The 23,054-nt window shown below is 37.1% G+C and overlaps 1 protein-coding gene across 7 annotated transcripts in view; it reads right to left on the bottom strand.

The window, feature by feature from the left end:
* The window catches only part of ANKS1B (ankyrin repeat and sterile alpha motif domain containing 1B), a gene marked incomplete at both ends in the record, with an annotated part of 401,710 nt that overhangs the window by 167,792 nt on the left and 210,864 nt on the right, over nucleotides 1–23,054 (bottom strand). The window lies entirely within an intron of this gene.

Genomic DNA, 23,054 nt, shown 5'->3' with positions numbered 1-23,054 from the left:
AGCCAAAAATCAGATATGAACCTTCTTTCATTTGACTGGAACCAAGGACATGGCTATAGAAATATTCCAAAACTCTTCATTTTTTTCATTCTCCTCCCAGTTACATTAACTTTAATTCAGTCTTAACAATATTTAACACATAATAAGAAAAGCAAAATGGATGAGGATAAAACTCTTTAGTTACTTATCAGTAGAATGCTGAAGAAACCTAAGAGTGAGAGTGGTATCCACAAACCCCGCATATCTCCATCCCCTTGAATTTAGCTGTACCAGTGCAGCCCAAACATTACCCATCGCTGCTCTTATCTCACCGCTTGCAGGCAGGTAAAAAAATTCTTGACATGCAAACACCAGTTAAAGACCATCTGTCTAAACAATACACAAAATAAAAGTCTACAAAAAATAAGCAATTCAAGCCTCTATTCTTAGGATCTTCTAGCAGTAGGAAACAAAGTACAACTATACAAGTAACAGGGTAATATGACTCCTAAAAGATAATCATGAAGTTCACCCAAAGAGTGGGCCATAGAAAGTGCAGTTCAAGGAGTCTGCCAACACAAAGGTGGAAAGTTTAGCATTTGAAGGATGAGGTACTTGATTAGGCAGTGACTATAGTCACTGGAGTCTATAGACTCCAGTCTATAGTATACAGTATATAGACTATAGTCACAGGAGGCACAACAGTAGTTTAAAATGTGAACTGCAGTCAGGGATCACACCAAGACGATTCAAAGTAGGCTGTCAATCCTGCATTCCATTTAGACTACTTCATTTCAGACCAAAAGATAAAAAAGCTTCCAACTTTTTTACAGTTATGAAGCAATCCAACAAAAAAGCAGATGACCTTTCTAAACTCCTACCCCTAGAGGAACCTTATGATGCTAATTTGCTGAAACGAAGAATTTTTACTATTTGCACTCATTTAACATCACCATGAAATAGGCTTTATGCAAGCAAATCCATGAAAAACTTTATCTCCACCATTCTATTTAGCTTGCTGCTTCTGATTCAGTAGAGATCTTAAGGAGCAGCAAAATGAAAAGCTGGGAAGCTCATAACAGAACATACTTTAACACTTTGCTGAATCAGGGCTTAACAAAGGGTACGAATTATTTCTGAATATCAAATCTCCTGTCCCACAGCAACATGGCTTTCTTTCACAAAGCACAGTGAAATAAGCAATGCTTCACCCTGTTTGCCTGCTAAATCTTCTCTCCTTTCAGATGGTCTGATTAGTTTACAGATGTACTCTTGAGGACTTTTAAGTGCTACTCTGCAGAATATCTTGCAAAATCTAAGGGAGGTCTTTGTAAGGCAATCATGGAAACATTACAAAGCTATTACATTTAAAATTATATTTCACAGTAAGGGGTATGATTTAAGGCTACAAGGCTGCAAATCATATCTTGAAAGAACAGTGCTGCTATGAAGAGAGAAGCTGTGCAATCATGTCATTTTAAGTACATCATGTTGTATAAGAGTGCATGCAGCACAGGCTGTGCAAACTGTGGTAGTGATAAGGTGGGGTTAATACTCTTTTTATCTTCCTGGCAAACACATACAAAATGTCATTTCTCCTTTTCTTCCTTTCTAGGTTAACTAACCTAAAGAGGACTGTAAATTTAAGGAAGAACTGGGGTAAAAAATAATTAAAAAAAAACAAACAAACCTGCATTTCAGGTCATTGCTGCTAGAAATATCTAGCATAAATGGCTTTATGCAAATTGAGCCAACAGAAGATCCTGTCCAAAAAACAGACTATATGTTTTTTTCACTCATTTTAATAAACACAGCAATTTGTTTACTGCTATTGCTTTCACTTCCTTGTTTGAGCAACGCTTCCCCTTTTTAAACTATTTTAAAGAAATACATTCCACATCAATTACATCATCGCTGTTTTCCAGATTTCACCCATCATCACTGTATGATGTTTATGCACAATCAGGGTGTACTCATCACTGAGCTACTACATACTGTTTACTGGTGTCACAAACCTTGGCACTCAGTTTAAAATACTGTAAATTTACAACCCAGTTCAACAAATACTCAGGCACAGGAAAAATGCTGCCTGTTTGTGCCAAGTTGCTGCTTGGCAGAGACAGCATTATTTTCATTATTTTGTTAATTCTCTACTATTTTTTTTTTTCTTTTTTCTGCACTAGGTCTTTTTTTTTCTTTGCCATTAGGTTTTTTTCGTTTCTTTCTTTGTTTTAATTCAGGAATTAATGTTGCCTCCTTGTCCTCAGTCTGTGAAGGCAAGAACCTGGTCTTCTTGTGCTTCAGTCTTGGAGCTTTTCCTGTGTTACCATCAGTGTCAACAGCAGCAGCCACTCATCCCTCCTGTAAAACAGATCCTGTTGTCTCCTCCTAAGGGGTAAGCCTATTCTTTATCTCTCCGCAAGAGCAAATAGAGGAATTTCAGATAATAATTCTCTCCCTTGCTGACAAAGGAGAGTAAATTGATCATAGAAAGCTGCCTCTGAAGGGAAAGAAATAGTCCCCCTTATTTCTATCTCCCTGGTGTCTCCTTCCATCTCCCCTTAATCCCAATACCTGATTCTCTTTTTACCTGATTTCTCTTTTTGCTCTCCTACAGCCTCCTTTCACAGCCTCCTACATTGAGAGTGAGGATAGCCTCACTTCTTTCTTTTTGCTGCAGCAGATCAGGGATAAGAGGAGAATTTGTCTCCCTTCTCTTAGATGCTGTGCACACATTTATTATAAACTGGGCCAAATTTAACCTCAATTAACTTTATAGAGATGACATGGCAAATTTAATTAAAACAAATATGGATACAATAACGTCTTTTCACACTATTTCAGACTCAAAAATAACTGAGCTATATTAGCTGAAACATTCACCAAAATGAAATAATTCTAGTAGACACCTAGAGAATTTCAGTCTACAGATTTAACTTTGATATGCTTATATACAAGAAAATACAGGTTCTTATAACAGAAAATATGGGACAGCAATCTCTACTTGTTCTTATTATGTAATAAATATGTAAGAAGCTTTGTGGTGATTTTACAGCTTTCCTAAATCTATAAGAAAACTTAGTTGGAAGGAAAACTTCTCAGAATTAAAGCTGTAGGAATATATAAAAACTCCCTGTACCAGGCAGATTCAGACCTCATCAGTTTCAGTTTACACTGTTGAAATTCCTGTCATGTAAATGTGTAAGGAATAGGCTTACATATGAACTGGAAATACTCTGGTTCCAAAGTTCAATTGAGGGAATAGTACAGCTAACGCTCCTCGGGGTTTGTGGCTCTGCACTACTCTCAAGAATATCGTCTTTATCCCTGTTAGGACACAGAGGAAACTCATCTCTCGAGTAAGAAAGCAATAGCTTCACAGAACAATTGGGCTCAAGAATGAAAGAAAAATGGCTGCATGACAGGAGACTGGAAGCATATGGAAAGTAATATAATTTAGAAAACTCAGAAGCTCTGCCGAAGACTGATATAGTTCATATAAACAAGTTAGAGCAAAACCCATGATGTTGTAGTATGAGTTAAGGACTTTACTGGCATTTATTTGGAATGTTCCACACAAAATCACTTCTTGCACCGTCCACCTGAAGTTAGTACATCCATCCAAAAAAACACTGCTTTCAGTTTTAATGCTAGAATCCAGAAGTGTCTAAGTACTTATATACAGAATCTTTATATACAATTTAATTTGGAATATGTCAGGTTTACAGCAACATAAGTTCTGCCTCTATTAGAAAAAAAATCCTGGTTTAAATACATTAGACAGTCCAAGGAACCTCTAAAGTCCAGTCAAAACAAATGATTCATAAACTCATAGACAACTTCATCTACTATCAAAACAGCACTTTAAAGATTTTTTTTTTTTTTTTTTTTTAAGACTAATATCCATTCTACATTCTGTAGGAAAAAAAGCACTTTGAAGATTTGTCCCTGAAGATATCAAAATAAATAATGCACTAGGATGGCAGGCACAAGACTGTTTCTCATTGTTCCCTTTTGTACCTATGTCTTTAATCCTCATATATGTTCTGTGCTAGAGACCTAGATCAAGAAAATTCCAGTGGTTGGTTATGTCACTTGAGTAAAATAAAAATAGCAGGTAAACTATGAAAGAGATGCCAGATATATCACTAGACTTATCTGAAAATTCACCCAGTAAAGTTGGGAGTGAGAGAATGTGGTGACCAAACTACCTGCATATGCATTTTTGTCTTATTCTTGCTCTTCACCGCGGCTAATAATCTCATAAAGATTGGAGAGAAGTTCCATGGATTTTCATGACAATCAAAGTTCTGGAAAAAAACTTTAATGAAGAGATAAATGCCTAGGCATTCCTGTGTGCAAACAGAGTAAAAACTAACTGGAAGAAAAAGAGAAAGAACCAATTTTTTGCATTTGAGGCTCTTTCTTTCCTTTATAAAAGTAAATAACAATATGTAAGAAATCGAAGATCTGGAAGAATTCTGTCTATGTATTGGCAGCACCAACTAGACCAGCTTTTTCTCTGCTCATCTGTGTCAGCCAGAGAAGGAAAAGAAGCAAACTGCTGATCACCAGTTTGAATTCATTTGCTGTGCAGACATTGGTGAGACTAAATTGAGCTGCAGGTGCCAAGTGCCACTGGAGGTGATTTTCCCAAGAACAGGGTTGTTGAAGCTAAGGGAAGGATGACTCCTGTGCCTATTATAGTGTTGATAGGGTAGTGCTGGTATATGCCTCGGTGTTATTTCTTACAGCAATATGCTCTCCTTTGCCCTCTCGCAGCTGCCCCAGTAGTAATCAGAAGCACTTTCAACATGCTATCAGTACAGACTTTGAAATGTCATCATCTGTGGGATGTAATGTATTGCAATGAGTAAGATCACAGTCTAGGTGCATCGCAGACAAGGCCTGGTGATTGTTTGAAGGGTCTTATCACTATTTCTTCCAATTCGTATTGCAGTGAATCACTGGCTGCCTGAGACTTGTCACTGCAGTAGCACAACTGGGGGCAACCAAATGGAGATAGAACAGCAAACCTTGTAATTGGGTTAGCAGGGTTGCTGGAAATATGACTTGGAACAGATAGGAAAAAAGATAACATAAAAGGTAGTACACTTAGCAGGGTTATTTGGGAGTACTATCATTCTTGCCACTCAGAGAAAAGAGTGGGAGCAGTGCAGGGGCAGACAGGAACAGTCTTCGATTATGCATGCATAAAGACAGAAAACAGACCAATAGACCAGAAAACTCTTTTCTTCCTTTTCCTTTCCAACCCAAGTAGAAGAGAAAGAAGAAACAAAGTAAGCAGCCATCTTACACCAATGGGAAGGAGTCCTTTCCTGAAGCATATATTCGATAGCTCACTTAAAAGAGTCCCATCCTCACTGCATATCACTTTACTACTCACCCACTTAATGCTAATTTCCCTGTCAACTGCATCCTTTTGAAATAGGTGACATCTAAACTGTCCTCTGGCTGGCAACAAATTAAAAACAGCTTACAAGATGGTTAAGGACACACTGAATAACCATGCCTATCCTTTTCCATTGTCTCAATCATATGCCACAAGGTTTATAAATTTTCATCACAACATAGCTTTTTCACACAGAAAAAGAGGTTCTTCTTTAGAGGCTTGCAAGAAATAACTAGAGAAATGCAGTTTTTAATAATGAAAACTGCTTCTTATCAGTGAAAAATTTCAGGCAATGTGTCACATATTTCATCTCCCGATAAGAACTGGCAAATGACCAGAATTTAGCAAGCTTCAGTATAAGTGAAAGGTTGCCTCTCACTAGTATTGCCACTGTTAACATGAAAACAAGATCTGTGAGAATGATTATTGAGTGAAATGTTTAACTCATACTTTAAAGTCACAATGATTTATCAGATTCCTGGAGATACTGAAGAAATTGTTATTTCACCTACAAGACTGACAAGACTATGTTAGAAACATCCCTTGCAGAAGCTTGAAATTCTGCCTTGGGCAAGAATAAAGATTGATTGTAAAATATGTTAGGAAGAATGGACTGAACACATCACAAATCACTTGGTAGCATTCTTCTAAAATTACACTGCCTTTAAACTACTGATATCGATACTTATCCTCAACTCTCGCTCTGCTCTATTATCAGTGTTTATATTTATGACTTCATTAGCAATTAAAACCTTAGTAAAAATAAAGAGGAAAGCTGAAGACAGTTTTCCATGTTGCAGTTATTTCTTAAAAACTATTGAAATCTTAATTAAAAAAGGTTATTTTAGTCACAGATAAGAGCAATGGATAGCAATTCAGAGCAGTTAAGGCACAATACCACTCAGGGAATTTGACCTCTAATTTGCAAACTATGCATGAAGATAGAAGATGACCTAAATGGGATCCATTTCAAAAGGAGTCCCAGCAGACCTCAAGTCCCATCTACCCATGTTTTAAAAATCTCTCTCTGATTCACATTCAGCTCTTCCAGAAGTGAACCTAAACTAACCAGTACCATCAAAGGCCTTTCCAATATTGATATTCAAAAGAACATGCATTCACAGACCTTTCACACAACAGTAGTAGTTAATTAAAGTACAGAGATAATTAAACAATACTGATAGCTGGGACAAGGATTATTGTAAGAAAAATTCTGCTATTTTTATCTCCTCTTCCTTGTAGCACTGATTCATTACAACCACCACAATTGTCACATGCAAATTAGCTGCACAGATAAGGTGGCAACCGAAAAAATTACCTCCGATATTGCACTTGGCCCACTTAATTATGAACGCTGTTGACCCAACTCTGTCTGCCTATTTAATCATAACAATTCAAAAAACAATTATTAATACCTACCTAAATTACATATTAATGTCTTGAATGTATATTGCAAAGATAATTTCACTTCATTTGAGTAATGAAAACTCTGAGGAGTCTGTATTATACCATTATTCAGATTACTTGAGATAAATGCTAGTTATCCTAGATGCTAAATTTCTCAAAGGGCTTACTTTAAAATCAATATTACCGAGAGCTAATTAACAGACTTCTAAATTCTTGGGAAAATATTCCTTTCTCCAGTGAGTATGTGTGTGAGTATGTGAGTGAAGGGAAAGACAAATACAGTATTTTCAGAAATAAAAATTCTGAACACATATGCTGCTTGCAACATGGGATTCTACTTAAGCTTGGTGTTTTTGTAATAAATGTAGGAACCCCGCTTACTTCCAGGGAAGTCTCACAGAGTAAATGTGCATGTTTCAAACCTCAACTCTGTCTGTCAGATATTTTCTTTCTCATGTTTTTATCAACCCCAGTCATGTTGAGCCATGCAAATCAGCCCAAAGAGTACAAAATACATAGTCAAAGCCTTAGACTGTAAAATTCTGGGCAGAATCCATGTTTTAAGAATAACTTATTTAGAGAGGAGGTCTGTGAAATGGCAGTAAGAAAAGCATATACTCAGGAAAATACTTAAGCTTATACATGCCTATGGCCTGAAGTTACAGCTGTGGTTTTGCAAGACTTTGCTCAACTCCTGAACCCCACTCACATTGTTTTTCACTTTTACCTCTGGGCTCCCTGACTTTCAATTGTGAGCAGATGGAACAGCTTGGAAACTACATCCAACTTTGCCTTCACATGAATCAAGAACAAGGCTCTGCTTTTTAGGTATCATGGGAACACGATCTTATGGAAAGTCCCAGGGCATGCCTAGGGCAGAGCCACAGAAGCGTAACATGAGTGGTAGGTTGCACTTTCCTAAGAATGTGACTGAAGAATGAAGAATTCCTTTATCTTTTTTTTTTCATAGCACAGCACATTTATTAGAGGATTCACCAGAAGGGAAAAGATCAGATTCACATCTTGCTCAAACTAAAATTCAAATTTTCTAAAAAGTGAGCAATCTGTGCAATAACTGATATGGAAGAACATTCTGGGATTGAAGCAGAATTTTTCAGTGCTCCTGCTTAAAGTAAATCACCAGTGAATTCAGTCAGTAAGTCAGAAAGGAACATTATCCTTTACACCAGTGAGAGTTGGGGGTGGTAAATTGGTCTTACACTGCTTTTGCAAGAAGTGTTTCTGGTCTAATTCCAATGACTGCAAAACATAAAAAGTAGAGAGAAAGCTAAACGTTTTGAACTATCTTGCAACTGAGTATCGTAATGCTTGAGCTACAGTCATGATTCTAGAGTGCACTGTAATTCGAAAGGTGGTGGTGAGCAAGCTGCCCTCATCCAAAGGGACAATTTTGATATCAAGATTCAGGGAGCAAGATGAGAAATTCAGCCTGCAAATGTTTTCTGAAGCAGGGCTGCATAAGGAGGCAAAATCTTCAGGAATAGCTCTTGCTTTGGAGTATCTTGCTGGTCTCTTCTGCTTACCACTGCAAAGCTCCTTCTTAAACAACAACAACAAAAAAAGATTCACACAAGAACTGCAAATCAAAGTGACCATGCCTTCTGTAGCCACAGCTTATTTGCATTATTAATGAGGTCTTCGAGGCCCCACCTGCCTGTCTGGGGTAAGCCTGTGCACTGTGAAATGAAGCCACAGTTGTACTTTCAGGCACCCAGACCTTCTTCAGATGTAGATGATAGCAGTTGGAGGCAATTAGGTCAACTAAACTTGCTTTTTAAATATTTTATTACAAGAGATAATAAAAAATATGAAGCTACTTCCAAAAATGAGAAGTACTGGAAAATGGATTGTGTTTTCTATGCATCACTGAGCTGCTGTGTTTAAATGTATTTCACGTTCATGCCACTTCTGCTCTGCCGTGGTGCAGCAAGGGTGAAAGGTAAGAGATCTGTTGTAAAACAAGCTGGAACATACTAACTTTCTCTAGGTGAAAATTAAAAGGTTGCAGGGCAAGTGCAGTCAGCCTTGCCAGACAAATTCAACAGCGACAGAAAAATGAGCAAACACTGGAACACAGGAAGTTCCATACAAACACAAGGAAAATTTTTACCGTGAGGGTAACAGAGCTGGAACAGGCTGCCCTGAGAGGTGGTGGAATCTCCTTTTCTGGAGATACTCGAGATCTGCCTGATGCTTTCCTGCTTAGCCTACTGCAGGAACCTGCTGTTGCAGGGGGGCTGGACCTGATGATCTCCAGAGGTCCCTCCCAGCCCCTATGACTGACTCTATGATTATGCTGAGACCCATTTTAATATACTTGTACATATTTTATTCATTAAGGCAGACAGAAGGCATTGCAGGATTGAACAAAGTATTGTTTCCCATTGCACACATGAGATTTCTGATACCTGTGATTATTCTAATACAAACTGTTGTTATTTATTTCCATGTCTTATGCAGAGGCATTACTCTTTAGGCCCCTGAAGCCCAAGAGGTAACAGAGATGGTCTCCATTTTCTTCATACTGTTTCTAAAAATATGAGAACATTTGATTAAGGGTTGACAATTTTCTTTTCTTCCTTTCCTTGTTCTTGTAATTCATTTCACATGGGAAGTGGGCTGTGTTTTTCTTATTCCTTCCAATTCAGCAGCTGGGTGGCTGGCGTGGCAGGCCCACTCTCGTCACCATGGCAACCAGCAGCTCGCTGTAATATGATCCCATGTGCTTCATGTCTCTACATGGGGTGATCATTCTCTGGTAACAATCTGGGAAATGCTTTTCCATATTCTCATAAAGGAGGATTAATCAGCGTTCCCCCGCGCGGCCATCCTGCGTGGAGCATGGCACTTGTGTTAGGAAGCATTTCATGCACAGTCACTTCACAAATGGTTCAGGCTGAGCTCAGTGCTCACTGGTGCTGCTCCTTAGGAATGCACTGGAGAATCCCTGTGTCAGCTGGAGAGCCCCCAGCATGACTGTGCTAAAGGTGAGGCTGAAGGCCTGCCCTGTTGGTTGGGTGTCTCTACTGGTGAATGCTCGGGAAAGCAAAATACATTAATAATTGCTCTTATGTAATGTTCTTGTACTGTCATCAGTGGGCTAATTTAAAGCTAAGCATATGAGTATGTAACTACATTAGAGAGTGAGTGCTGAGAGCAGATAGAAGACTTTATTTTACTAAATAAAAATCCAGCTCAGATTGCTGGTATATATGGCTTAGTTGCCCTTCAGTCCCTAGAAGAGGTGATTTACACTGTTCCAGGTTGCAGCAAGTCATCCCCGCGCTGCACTGCTGATTGCTTTCTGTGTGTTGTACAGGCTCTGGACTGTTAATTCTTACAAATTAACTTTGGGATGATGTATTACACAAGAATCAAAATAAGAGCTCTCCCTTCAGTAAACTGCGTTAATAGGCCCAGACTTACAGACTGCATGGCAGAAAGGATATTTCTTCTCTCCTAAGGGGAATATTACACTCTCTTGTATAACACTTGAACAAGGTGTAACTGGGCAATATTTATAAATCTGAAATGTAAGAACAAACAACTAAAAAGTAAAACCAGATTTCTGGCTGTGAAAGTCAAATCCTAAACTTGGTACTTTCTGTTCCCTTTATCCCTTCCTATTAGCTTTTATTCTCTTTGTAATTTATTCGCAATACACATTTTTTATCCAGATCTAGTTAAGGAAATACTATGTTAACTGGTATCTAGTTAACTAAATACTAGTAAAATAAATGCTGTGGCCTTTCTTTCTGTTCACATTCTCCCCTATATTTGCACATTTTTCACTCTTGCAAATATTCTTGCATTGTTTAGTTGGACACAACACAAAAGCAGTAATTAGTGTGACTATTGTAGTTCTGTTTTCTACCTGTAGCAGAGTAGTGAGGAATTACAAATACTTAGGAAATTATGCACAGAACTTTGTCTTATTATACCAATCCGTAAGTAGGTGTGTAAAGACAGCTACAATCTTTCAGTAATGATGCATATATATAAAAAAAATAAAAATCCATGCATTTCAAGAAGTGTGTTCTCAAAAACCGAACTGTGTAACTTGAACCAAAGCAACTACTAGCTGCAAATATTAAAAGTCACAGATTGGTTTTATGTATCTCACATTACTTGGTTTAAAGAACTTTCTGTGTAAACGTAAACATGCTGTTATTTATTTGATCATGGGATTTGATTACTTCCACAGACTCCCACAGACATGCTGCATTTACTTAAAACTCTGAGTTGACAGGTTCAAAATAATTATGAGCAAAGCTTGACATATTCTTAGAGTAGTATTACCTGTATGCAGATTGATAAATTCCCGAAACATTGTAGAAGAGCCCTGCAATGTTGCTACACATCTGATTTTCGAAGTATACATGTTAGGACACCTACTGCCATAGCTCACTAATCCTACACTCTAGAAATTCATTTCCTTTAGTCATAAGGAAATCTTCACACAAGTCAGTCTGCTCTGTATAGCACACTCCTTCCTTCTACCATTGATGGCTATTCACCAATCTGTTTCTTACACAAGGATACTGCATTTGACAATCAACATTTAGGGACTTTGGGGGCCTCCATTCTATCAAAATTCTGATGCTTAGTAGGTTTCTCTGTGAGCAAGCTTTTTCTAATTTAACTTTGTAATAAAAAACGTTCCTCATGCTCCTGAATGGGTACTTGAGTCACACTGGTCCTTCTCTGCCTCAAATAACAGCTCCAAAACAAAACAATGTGTTTGTGTGACAAGACAGTAGGATTCTATGTAACTTCAGTTGATCTTGCTTCTGTACTACAGTACGCCTTCTTAAAAGGGAAGCTACTGCACTAAATAAAACAGACAAAATAAGAACAGCTGATCCCCACTATATATTAAAGCAAGTAATATCCAAGGTCCCAAAGTTACAAATTACAAAAATGAAGACTAGCTTACCAGCCTTCACCACAGGATACCTATTCTATATGTGATCATACATAGAATATAATTATATTTCTGAATAATCCATGAATTCAATGAAAGGGGATTACAAAATGAGATTGCTGGTATTTTTAGCCTTTATCTTTCCCTGTGTGGGTCCATGTCTTATATATATTTTTCCATTGAAAGCTTCACCAGTAAGAATGATTCACTTTCTTCTGACTTTTTTTAGACATTCATTGAAATAATAATAGACAGCTCCAAAACAGCAATTAATATATTTTATATGACTCTGAAAGGTGGCATTTTTATACCCATTATACAGATAAAGAATTAGAACAGGACTAATTAGGGCCTGGATTTGAAAAAAAATAAATTCTCACTGCCTAAGTATAGGGATTGTTTTCTTCCAGTCCAATGAGTACTTAGTACTTACCTACATATATACTCAAAAGAGACCTACAGACAAGTTTAGCTGTGAGCTCTCACACTTCAGCAAACGTGAATTTTGCTCCTTTCGGACATGTATATCAAAGCATTTTCAACATATTGCTGTCAGGAAAGTTTGTCTTAATATGTAGCAAATTGACCAGGAAACTCAGAAGTCACTTAGGAAAATGGAACAATCTGAATAATATGGTATTACAAACCATGCTGTAGAGCAGTTTTGGCTTTCTGCAAGGAGTCAAATGAAGCCCACCCAAGGAAACTAGCTCTCATTCAGCATTAGCTCTGTTGTGTCAGAGCAGGCTCCCAGAATAACAAGAATGCCTCTGAGATGACTGCTTTGTTTAGAACTACGTAAATGTGTTAAATCAGTAAAAAGACTTAGTTGTGGGGCAACTTTCTCTGCCTTCCTTCCTTCCTTTCTCTCATCCTTCCTTCCTTCATCTGGAGACAAAAATAAAAATAAAAAAAAAATAGGCATTTCTACCGAGGAAAGAGAAAAGGGAAAAAGTAGGAGTAAGGGAGTACAAGAAGAGTCCATTTTGAAGGGATAGCATCGCAAGGAGAGAGCTTAGAAATACACATGGATTTTGTAGTATTCAGATATAAAAAAGAAGGAAGAATAGTACCCAGGCATCTACAGAAGACATAGTTTCTCCTCTGAGTTTAACAAAAGCAATAAAATGCACAACTTCAAGATTAAAATAATTAAAAACTACTTATAACTAGCTCATACACGGAAAGTGTTCCTTATTTCATTTTGTTTGGGCCATAAAAATATCAATAAATATTAAGTACTCGTTTTATTTTCATGTAATATTTTTAGCATGAGTCCAGCAGTTGTCACTGAATTCACTCAGAGCTTAACTGACTTAATGAGATCCCTCAGGCAATCTGATTAACTCCTCAGAAACTGTGCTTTCCAACTACAAGTACTTTGAAAAAGGAACTTTCTAAGGTGAGACACAAGCAGTTAGTTAACCACAAGATAGCTCTTAATACACAGATTTTTCCATCCCAGTATCCTTTCTTGATTTTATATATGTGGATCAACAGCATTACATAATTTCTTAACCAGATAATTGAGGAAGTAGAGAATTGGTTTTTGAAAACTCACAATCCAAACCAAAGGCTGACCTCAGAAACAACCCTTAGGCATAGTGCACTTTTTAAAGACCAGGCTTCTTATGCAAGTGCTAGCAAGTGTTTTCTTTGTTCCATTTTCTCTCAAGTCTTCAGTTCAAGAAGGAAAGAAATTGTTATGTGTCTTGAACAAATACATACATGAAGCAATATTCATATATATACTTAACAGAGTTAGAGAAATCAATCTGTACAAGTAGGAACAGCAGAATTTGCAAAAAGCCTGATACTGCAGAGAAGCAATTGTTTGTATCAGGGTTCTTCCACATACTTCACTCTTGCAGCATAAAGTTATTTTTCTAGCATAAAGATAGAGATGAACTATATCTTCAGGCTACTATACAAAATCCAAACATCAGGTAATAATTTCATGGGCAGAATAGATATAGTTCCAAATTTCAAGAAAGAAGGAAAGTGAAACAAAATAATTTGCATTGTCAATTTCTAATTCCTTTCTGGTAACAAGAGGCATGCCTTGGGAGTTCAGAGATGCTAACAGAGCTATATTATTCATAGTACATTAAAAAATGGATCAAGGCTAAAAACCAACTCAGTCTTTTGCAATCTTTTAATCTTAATGCAGCATGGAACTGCAACATGTAACTATTGTTTTTTTATAAACAACATCTTAAAGTGGGCTTTTTATGTATTTTTAAGGGGATCTGTTTGGAGAGGGCACACCTGAAACAGTGAAAAAGCTGTTAAATAGTGTGGACACTGAAGAACAGAAGCCATCAAGCGTTTAAGAACTTTTAAGAGCTGAAACCAGCTGCAAGATACCTGTTTTGAGTGTGAGCTGTAAGATTACAGTGAGTTAGATGCAGGTCTTTTCCCCTGTCTCCATAGCCACAAACAAGGGATTGTGCACAGAGGGCCACTGTTAGCCAGTTCATGGTTGCTAATTTAGGAAATCAAGTGAAACACTGCTTTGGCTTTATACCAGGATGGCCATTTGATAGGTGCTTATCCAACCTACTTTTACTAGTGGTATTTCATTTTTTAATACTTAAAGTGATTTTTAGTACTCACTTGCTAAGTAACCTTATCCCTCCACATCTGCCCCTGTGTAAATACTATAGCTTTTGTATTATAAAACTTGCATCTAGAGCTGGTCTTTGGCATCCAAAAATTTCAAATGATCATTATAACAGTCAAAGTATTTACATAGACTTAGAGCAGGTACTGGTGTTCACATCAACAATCCTCTTAAATCATTCAGATTCCAGTAATAAAATGAAGTACTTTATAAGATAATACTAATAAAAGCCTGAATCTTGAGATTTTGGGTCAGTCATGGGTTGTACATACCATCAGTGCATTTACCATTGGCTTCAGAGCAGCCAATTTAAAACAAATACAATGCATTGTTGTACAGAAACTTTATCCTGTATGCACAGCAATTGAAGTTTAATGAGACATAGCAAAAGATACAGAATATGATATGTTTCAAACCCAATACAATGGCTAACTAAGTGAAAAAAGAAAAAGACCAGAGAGCAGATATGGTTTTCATTGTGTCATTTTGTATTTGTGATGAAGTGCTTAGACCCTGGAAAACATTTGCACAAAATTTTTGGGACTGGCCTTGTGATGCTCTATTTTATGAAAAGCCATGAAAAGAAGTGTTTCTAACTGAAGACATTAATTTTTAACTGTCTAAAACAAGTTATCTTCTATAGTGTTGTTACCCTGTAATCTTTTCTGACTCCTTGTAACTCATTTTTAAACTTTGAATATTACTTCCAAAGCCAAGGTGCATATTTGGATGTAAAAACACTTTAAGACTGATAACACAATTCCAGTGTTCCCAGTGAACAATACTGGCCACGTGTGCATATATGTGTATGAACAGGCAGAACAGACAGGTCTTGTGAAAGGCAGGCAGAACAGTAAGCATGCTGATGGTTTCACGGATGCATTGCTTTTGGCCACCATGAAAATTAAAACTGGTGCTGAAGAGTTGATGCCACAGAACAATATATGGTCATGGGAATGGGAGAAAGAATCATTTTCAACAATGTATGAGAAAATGGAAGATGTCTAAACAGAAGAAAGTTTAGGTAGCCAGGAAATGTAAAGCAATCAGGCAAACTCTCTACCGAAGTGTTGCTTGCATGGCAATTCTGGTACATCATTTTAAAACAGCTTCTAAAAGGTGGCAGTAAATTTACTAGCAAAATTAAATTTGTCTCCTTTGTTGAAATTTGAGTTATTTTTAAGGGAAGGAAAGCTTCTCATCTATTTGCTGAGAGGCACAATACCTTGTAAAATAGATAACCTTTTTACTGGTTTCTCTTAAATATTTTGATTCTCTCTTAACTGCACAGCTACTTAATTTGGCTTTATTTTCTTCCAACTACATCCCATTGCTACATTCTAATCACCCCATTTTATTCTCACTAGACTCAGCACTGATGACAGTACCTTTCTGTTACTAATACCACTATCCATTTCTTTCTTGAATAAGCCATTAGCTGTATGGTGAAAGGATGAAAACATAGGTCAAGAGACTTATATTCAGGATGAATCCTGTGATTTGTATTTTATTTATCTTCTAGAAATTCATTCATTCGCCAGGAGTTCTAAAATGTTGTTACTGCATATTCCAATATTTCCTCCTTGGTATCCTAAGTCTCTTAACTAAACATCACCTAACCTAGATGATTCACATATTTTAATTAATGAAGTACTGTCTTATCTTCTTGTAGTACAATCGCTCTCTCTCCTTCTCTCCCCTCTCTCTAATATTTCAGTGCCCTTCATTAGTACTGTGTTTCTCTAATTCTTGTATCTTGTTCCTTATGCTAAGACTAAAATGACTCATAGCAATGGTCATAACTTTGTAAATATTCCTTTTAGCTATAACATATTTAAAATTTTTCCAGAACACATTTTACTCACGTAGTTAATGTGAGGTCATTTTCCATACTATTTTTTCCCTTATTTTACTTAGGTTGTTTAGTAGTTCTTTCATGATGTGTTCTCTCTTTTTCTTATTTTAGATATAGTCTGTTTGATTTTTTTTTTCATCTGCATAAACACCTGAGTTTTTTTTTTCTTAGCAACACGCACTCCTCCTTGATAAAGAATAATGTCTGAGATTCTTATGCTTGAAATTTCCAGTTACCTGTTAGTATCCATTAATCTTTCCCTGAAAACTCCTTTAGCATTGCACAGTGTAATTATCTGTAATCAAGCTCCTCTGTACTACTGTCTCCTTCAAACATCTTTAACTTAGTTGGGGAAGTCTGTCTGTTCTGAGGTTAATTTACCTACTGGTCCAGACTCCATTTTATTTGTTTCTTATTGGACAGTACTGTTCTAAAACAATACTGTACACAAACGTATATTTTGTTCCATATTTAGTCCCTTTCACTGTGTAATTTCTTTTTGCATTAAGTATTTTCATATAAAACAACTAAGATTAAACTGTAACTTAATTTTATGTACAGGCTACTGGTCTTAAGTCTATTTTTGTCCTGCATTACAAAGCTTTCTGTTATTTATTGATAAATATATAAATGTAAATAAACTGATTATCCTTTGAATCTTTGGGTTTTTTTTTTTCATTGCCGAGTAAAAGTTCCTAGAATGTCCCCTTTCTTAACCTTTAGGCTTTGTGTTACTTTTAATGCTCTTTTTCACATTGCCATCTTTTACCATCTTACATAATTTGTGAAGAATAGCATTATGCATTACATTCTGTACGCAAACATTTATAATTCTTGAAGATATAACATTTTCCTTATTGGTAACAAAATCAGTTGTAAAGGTTTTGGCCTTAAATAAATGCATACTAAGAACATATTGTCAGAATGGCATTTCTTATTTTATGAGGTAATAAGATAGCATTCTAATTTTATCACATTTAGAATTTTCAGCTGTTTTATCAACCTATCTTTCAGATGAAGTATTTGCTAGTAGTTTCTCATAAAATTCTACTTGGAGCCAACAGAAAATTCCTTGTATTTGTAGTCTCAGAATTTTTTAGGGTTCATCATTGTTTGCACACTGAGATGAAGGTCTTCCTCTGAACCAGGCAAGCTTTTAGCTCAAATACAACATTTAAAACTAACATTTAACATGTTGTTAGAACAGATGGGACTAATTTCAGCCCTTAAGTACTCACAGACATATATAAACGAAATAATTTCAATTTTATTGGTGACTGTACCTGCAATGGCTTTCAGTGTCTGGTTGGATAAGTTGGACCCACCCTCTTATTTTAGCATGGGTTTTACTGAGTCCAATACATTTATATGTACACTGAACAAGCTCTTTTCTCTCAGATGTAGCGAGCTTTTCAAAGAGACACACAGACACTACATGTCACTGTCCTGAATGGAAGAGGTGAGTGAAAGGATTCTCTGTTGCATACACTGGCATCTGGGTGATCTACAAAGTGTACAGGCTGCGTGCCTGGTATGTACGACCTCATGTAGAATAACATTTAAATACAGATGGCAAAATAGTGTAGAACAGTTAGACAAACCCTCATCTAAAAGTTAACTTGGCAAAGCATAGCAAGAACATAGATGGACCGACCCATATTTTTAAGATACAACTGTTGAGACAGGTTTATACAACCTCTGACTCTCAGGGAATCCACCATAACCACAGTATCTTAATAATTGAGTTTGGAGATGGATTCCATAGGACTCAATTTTCCAAACAATAACAATAAAAATTGTCTTTTCTTTCTTCTGTGGAACAGTTATTACTGCCAAATCTTTCATAAAGTCTTTTGTCAAGTGCAGGATCATTCTCCCACCCACAATGCCTGTGATCAATGCCTGTGATTTTTATACACACACCACATATATATTTTTATATATATGTACAAATATGAAGCAGATCCTTTTAAAAACCCTTTCTTTTGAGGAAAATCAGGAAAAGCACTGCCTCTCCAGATCTTTTATCTATAGAATCATGATGATCACGATATCATATCATATCCTATCATAGAATGATGAAGAATGGTCTGAGGTTCCCTAAAGACAGGAAGATAGTGCGGGATATTTATTTGCATATGCAATATTGACGAGTACATGAAAAGGCCCTTCTGCTCCTTGACTAGCTTAAGGAATGCTATAATGGAACCACTAAGTGGAGAATGCAGAATAGGATTATTTGTGAGACCAGTTGCTTTTGCTGGATGAGAGACACGATCTTCAATTCAGGCATGCACCTGAGCTCAACTTTGCAGGTCTCATTATAGGAATCCCTACTTGGATGAAAAACCTCAAGCTACTGGTTTGGATGTTCTGAGAGAGGAGAAAAAACTTCAACAAAAATAATTTCTTTCACTTTTTATGGACACTGGGTAGACTCTAGCCCAAACACAGCCATTTTGATGGCTAACAAGATGCTCTATCTATTAGGCCACAAATAAGAATCTAGGCATTCGAATGCCTAGATTCAAAATTCATTGCATTGAATCTCCAAATGACTATGGGTTTCCCATATAACCTGTATCATACATTCCAGGTATACATAAATGTCTTAAACAAGAAATTCCAATATACGGGTGACTGATTCCTAAACATCTACTGATTGCTTCAATAAAACTAAACAGTGCCCCCATTATATGTTTGCTTAACAGGTTGGCCTAAGGGAGGAGCTGGACTGCCTCATGAGCTACAGTTGCAAAAGTTTGTCAAGGTGAAGGAGAGGAAGACTTTGAAGGGTGGAGACTAACAAATAGGCACTTGGCTCATGGTAGAAGCCAGGGCCATGCTGGTACTGAGAAAAACTCCACAGTTTCAGTGCAGAGCGCTATGGATAAAACAAAACTAGGAGCAAGTCCTGGGGCTTGCAAGTGAGGTCCAGTAAAAGAGATTGAAACTCCAAGCTCCAGGTTTATATTCTAAGAATTCACCAGATGTAAAGAAAACCACCGATTATTTCAGCACCAGGAGGACTGGCATTCTTTCTGTGATGCTAAAAGCATGACTTGCTCCATATAACTGACTGAGTTTTAAGGCTGCCTTAAACAATTAATCATCCAGGCTAGACTACACACAGACAATGCTGTCTGAAATTGTCTTGTGCTTCAAATGATTCATGAGTGGCCTGATCAGTCCCTGTGGTAGCCAATGAGGACCTGGAGAGCTCAGAGCCTGGATGCTGCAAAGGTCATTCTGCTCTCCTAAGCATTTCAGGCTGGCTCCTGAGAGTCACTAAAGTCACTACAGACTAGAACCCTTGTAAGACATTGGCCTCTTTTTCATTATCTGCAGCATGGCTAATTTAAGTAAGGTGTTGGCAGACTGACTCACTCTTTCTTCTCATGCCAAAAATCATGAATCTCTGTATCAGGTATTTTTGGACAAAAGCTGCAGTGATCTCAGCAGGCGCAAGACTTGAAGCTAATACATGCAGAGAATTTTGTTCAGGTACATATCTCTCTAAAGAAATGAAATTGCATCTGTCCTTTACACTTGATACAGTTTTAAATCCTCCAAACAGATTAAAGGCAAGAATTACTGGTTGTTCCAGCACAGCAAATCCCAGGAATGAGACCTGAAGATAGACAGCAGATAAACTTCAGCTGACTAATAAACCATCGTATTTAATAAAAAATGAAAGGAAAAGAAACAGAGAGGGGGAGTAAGGGAGAAAGAAAAGTCAAATCTTAGCTCAAAACTAAATTCAGAACAAGCAGCTAAGGGGAATTGAGAAGGTAGCCCATACCTAGCATCACTGTGAACCTGAGTAAGTCTGTAGGTTGATCTGAAAGTAATGCCTCCTATTTATTTCCACAGAAACTACAGCACATACAAAGAGTACAACACTATTCGATAGAGCAAATTCTCAGCTGCAAAACATTCTTTTTCAGCACAGTCTCCAACTGTACATTTTCACCAGCAGTAAGCAAGAACCTGCATCATAAAAATCTGTGCCAGCAGAGGTGACCCAGTGCTTTACAGCTGCTATGACAGAATAATTGCTAGGAAAATACTGCTCATGCAGTCCATCAGCCAGAATAGATGGCAGGTGCTAAATCCAGACTGTACGGTGGGTGTCGTAGAACAGTCCAGATATGATTGGTAATGTACTCCATGGTCTTCAAACTAGTACGGATTATAGCATTATTGCATTGTAAGAGAAAGGTTATCTTCTTCTCTGGCTTGACTCTGGAAGTTTGAGCCTTCAGCTTCATGATGAGCAGTCAGAGTTGATGGTTTGTCCAAGTTCCAGGATTACCCCCTTCCTATCCCAAAAGACAGTTCACATCACTTTACCCACTGAGGGCTGTATCGAGTTTTTTCTTTGATGAGGAATTCACTCCATGGACTGCTGTTTTGGCTTCAGCTTGTAGTAGTGATACCACATCTTGTCACCAGTAATAATGTGATCCAGGGAACCATCACCTTCAGCCTTGTATTTGTTCAACAGGTCCAAATAAAGGTGCATATGATGTTCTTTCTGTTCCCATGTGAGCATTTGTGGGGCCCACCTGTCATAAACTTCATCATATTCCATCATTGCCACCATCATTTCCAATGCATTGAAGCCAATATTCATCTCTATACACAATACTCTGGTTGTAATCTGCCAGAGCATAATGAAGATGCTCTTCATTTCATGGTCTGACATCTGTGCATGGCCAACCAGAACATATATGTTCTTTCATGTCACTGTCTCCACTGAAACACACAACCCACCACCTCACCATGCTCACATCCAGTATTTGCTCTCCATAAATATTCAGCAAATGTCAACAACTGTCAACAGGTGCCATTTTTTCTGCATGGAGGAATTTGATGACACACCTTTGCTTCATACACACTTCCATGTGAGATGCCATTTTATCAGACTGCCCCCCTGCTGCCATCTGTCACATGGCAACAAATTGTAGCAGAGTATTGGTGGGAAGGTTCAGCCTGTACTGCCACGCCAAGAACATCTGCATCTGCCATTGTGGGCCAGAATAATAAAATAGGATGCATTACTTTTGGAGCCGCCTTGAACTTGTGCAGGTAAGTTCACAGGTGAATAAAAATACTTTATTTATACATATGAATATAAATAGAAAATAATTTAAAGGGTTTGGACTAGATGATTTCCAAAGCTCCCTTCCAATCCCTATGACTCTATGAAAGAAATGCATAAGCAACTAAGATACTAAGAAGAAAATCAAGATTGAGCCAGTGTATGAGCCAGAAATTCAAGATTCATCTCAGCTACATATGCATCAGTAGCACAGAACCACCTAAGATGCCTTCATCTGCTAATTATGAAGAGCTGGGCTGACTCTGGTCCTCAGTAATATCTTTCCGTTTGGTCTGAAAACTGCTGGATTTCCTTCAGTACCTCAACTGGCATTAGATACCTAAGCAATTCAATGCATCTGTTAAATTTTATAACAGTAGCTCTTTAAGGATTTCGTGCCTCTTATCTCACAGTTTTAAACTTCATCCTGTAGTCACCCTATGCCTTGGTTTCCTAATAGTGAAAAAGACTGAAATCTTAAAAACGTTTAGGCAACGTGTATATCTTCAGGCTATGCAAGTCACTTAAGTACTTGGAGGATTAGAGGTGCATGTGTGTAAATTCACAGCAGCAGTGAAAGTCTACTGTCCAATGCTAATTCACATATTAACCGTTATTAGTGAACAATACTTTGGAATGTCAGAAAAACATAATTTAGTGCTTCATGCTTTATGTTAATTCATTTTTGCTTCCTGGTCACTGTTTCTCTCATACAGTACTTTACAGAACTTTTTAAGAGAGTTTATCTTCATCAAACTGCAATACTAAGCAAGTGATAAAATTTTAGAATATCTTAAATGATTGGAACAACCTATAAATAGATAGTCATATGAAGTCATTTATAAGGACTAGTTTTACTGGGTAGCCATTTGATGAACTGCTTTTATCTCTGTAAATCAAGAGCACTGATGAAGCTCCAAAGTTGTAGAAAGAAGCATGCTAGAGTCCAGTGACCTCGTGCGCTTGAACATTTTCACATGTTAAACATTTTTTTCCTCAACAGTCTAAGTTGAGTAGGCCTGCAAGTCTGTATAGAGGTCTTAACTTGGCCCAGGAGTATCTATGAGTCCTATGCACCAAAATGATGTTCACTGATTCATTAGGTTTCATCACAGTTTATGTCTAGTTTATATATTACAATATATTACTGATGAGATTGTTTTTGTGTGCTTTAGAATTAGCATAACTGCAAAATAACATTTACACTATGAAAATCACAGTATCATCTGCAACTTCAAATACTGAGTAACTCTGCAAAGCTATGACAAGTTTTTACATTTGAAGGACACTGCAGCCTATTACACAACAAAATGTTGAAGTTAATAATGATTGCATATATATACATATATATATATTCAAGTACGATTCCATTCCTACAAGCATAAATGAGCTGAAACTTGGGACTGAATCTGCCTCAGGCCTATTAAATGTTATGCAATTGTTATTTCTGCATGACACTAACAGAAGGTAGGAACTGCAACTTGTTATGTGTGCCAATACTCAGTAAATGGATATAGAGTAGTTAAGGAAAACATAAGTAACATTTTAATACTATGTTTCACCATATTTTAAAAACATATATATTGATGAACGTAAGGCAGAACTGTACATACTTTAAGGTTAGTAGCAAGCAGGCTTTTTCTTGCTAGGAAGTCCACATACTGAAGGTAGCACGAACAAATCTTCCTAATTCTAAGTACAGTAAGAACTACTTAATGCCTAAGGGAG

This window comes from Tetrao urogallus (genome assembly GCF_951394365.1).
Source record: "Tetrao urogallus genome assembly, chromosome: 1".
Classification (NCBI taxonomy): domain Eukaryota; kingdom Metazoa; phylum Chordata; class Aves; order Galliformes; family Phasianidae; genus Tetrao; species Tetrao urogallus.
Note: the sequence above shows the minus strand (reverse complement) of the source record. Positions and strands in the feature narration are given on the sequence as shown.